Here is a 2,500-nt window from a genome sequence, read left to right on the forward strand (position 1 = left end):
GCTAGGCTGAAAGCAGTCAGCATGGAAAGTTCCAGGTGCCAAACAGCGTTCTTCAAAACTATTTTAATATACCCTGGGTGACACTATACTTCCTTTATTCCCTAGGCAATCCTTATGCAAAATACACACTTTGAGAAAACAGGAACACAGTGCCACAAATACACGGTAAGTACAGTACTGCCGCTCATCTTCAAGTAAACCAACGGAATCTACCGAGCTCAAAATATGTGCAGAAAGGTGCAATTTTATCTGTAACATAATTTCATTTAGAAGCATACAAATCACAATTTGCCATAATCAAATAACACCGCAGTGCTTATATTCTAATTAAAAAATAATCTCTTATATTTAATTTAGAAACCTGGAAGACTTTACCAGCAAAATTATGGCTACAACCTGCACAAACCACTCGATTTACCCAGGCAGATAGAGAATTTTTCAGGTAGCACTTTTAAAACTATTATTAAATAAGCAAACGATGCACTGTTCGGTATATATTAAAACAAGTATTGTACCCAGTTATTAATTTGCACTATTCACTTTTAAATGCAGCAAATACCTCATTAATTTAATTTTAGGTGCCCACCAGTTTATATTGCATTTTACAGTCTGGAAGGCAATTTACTATTAACTGGCAATTACATACAGAATGATTGTTAATTCTGCTCCTAAGTGCTAGCTGCTTGAAAATTGTTATCTCTCTCTAATTTTTGACCTCCTTACAACAGGGGTGAGGTACACTGGGAATACAAAGGACTAGTAGAGAAGAGCTGGACATGTCATTTGTGACTCATTCTTTTAATTCACCATGCTAATCAACTGAACTGCCACAATCTCCCAAGGTAATTGTATCTTTATAATAGTTGAAAGCAGCGGGCAAAAAGGCACGGATAGATGGGGAAAGGCCTTGCCTTTGCCTGCTGAGAGACGGCGCGCTCTGCCTTCTGCTTGAGACTAATGGGGGCTTCTCAGAAAAATCTGGAACTTTCATATCTCTGTACCCTGATCATTTAATGTCTCAACTCCTCCACTCACAAAGGCTTTGTGCACCACACTACACTCTTGTTTCATTATTCTGCAGCCTTGTTGCCCTATGGTCTACCTCATGCTGGGAAGGTTAAATGTTAGAGTGCCAAGCCAGACTGCAAGCATGGTGGGACACTGATGGGAAACAGATGCCCTGGGGACTCAGCCCCTCCCTCCTCTAGGGCTACAGCATTTTCATTTTCTGAAATACAGCGAGGCTTGGCTTCCCTCTCAATGGCAGCTGTAATTTCCAAAGACTATCTCGGTCATCCTATCACTTCAGGACAAAGCGAAGCAGGCAGAAGTTTCTCGGTCAGGCAGGTGCTGGATTTATCTTTGTATTTTCTCATTGCTGGGATGTAGGCATTTGTCTCTCTCCAAAGGTGTTTTAAATACATACTCCCATTAAAGCGTTGCCAGTAATGTAACTTTATTACAATTTAATTCCAGCAAGAGAAGCTCCTGACCATTTCAGGATTCCTTTGAACACTTTTATTTAGCAATGAAGACAAAAGATGACCCCAGGAAAGAAGAAACAAATGGTTTTTCCTTACAGTTTCATACATAGTTGCATTTATACATTAGAAAGAAGTTTAAAATAGTAAAATTTGTCAAATTTGCAAAATCCTCACCAAAGAAATCATTAAAGACATTAGTATAAAGCAGTTCAAAATTCCAGAACTGTGTACTGAGAGCCAGACCATCATCTGGTTCAAATCTGCAGCGCTTCCCTGCATGCAGTGGATCTGCACCAGCTCGCAGCAGCTAAAATACGTGGAATTTAGTGTAAGGCTTTCAATTCATTCATTTTTTTATTTTGCTGAACACTTAGCGAAGTAGTTGTACTTGGCAGTGTACTCTGCTGCAGCTTTGCATGGACCGTGTTCGTAACAGCCTTTCTCAGGCTGTAACCGTGTCCGCATGCAGCCCCACCAGCGCTGCCACCTTTGCAGCAGGCTGCAAAACAACGTCGGCTTTCGAGGTACGTTGTTAGCACCAACAGCACCGCGGGCACCACCGTCCCATTTGGCAACTCTAGTAAAAACCCGACCGGAAAGATCAACAAAATGTAAATTTTCTCTCCCTTGTCAGCCAGAAGTGAGGCACCCAGGTGTGAATGCGAGCATTGGTTGTGCTCAGGTTGTGATTTCTTTGGGGATGGATGGAAGATGGGAATCTCAAATGCTACCTTCATTTCAAAGTTCATTTCAGCGATAGATCTTAGGCAGACAGAAAAATACATCCTCGATGCGTTAACTGTTTAAAAAGTCCTAGCTTAAAACTACCCAGGAACATACTTTTCCCATTAGATCTAAATTAATAGATAGAAACAGTTGCAGTCTAGTGGGAAAATATTCATCAAAATGCACATCATCTGCACATCATCTGCAATCTGCATTATCTACCCAGTAAGCAGCAAGAACTCTCCCCGAATCCCCGCAGTCTGTCGAGTAAACAGTTAAAGGCTCTTTGT

At 41.0% G+C, this 2,500-nt stretch overlaps 1 protein-coding gene across 2 annotated transcripts in view; it reads right to left on the bottom strand.

The window, feature by feature from the left end:
* The window catches only part of EBF3 (EBF transcription factor 3), a 124,403-nt gene that overhangs the window by 31,063 nt on the left and 90,840 nt on the right, over nucleotides 1-2,500 (bottom strand). The window lies entirely within an intron of this gene.

This window comes from Opisthocomus hoazin, chromosome 6 (genome assembly GCF_030867145.1).
Source record: "Opisthocomus hoazin isolate bOpiHoa1 chromosome 6, bOpiHoa1.hap1, whole genome shotgun sequence".
Classification (NCBI taxonomy): domain Eukaryota; kingdom Metazoa; phylum Chordata; class Aves; order Opisthocomiformes; family Opisthocomidae; genus Opisthocomus; species Opisthocomus hoazin.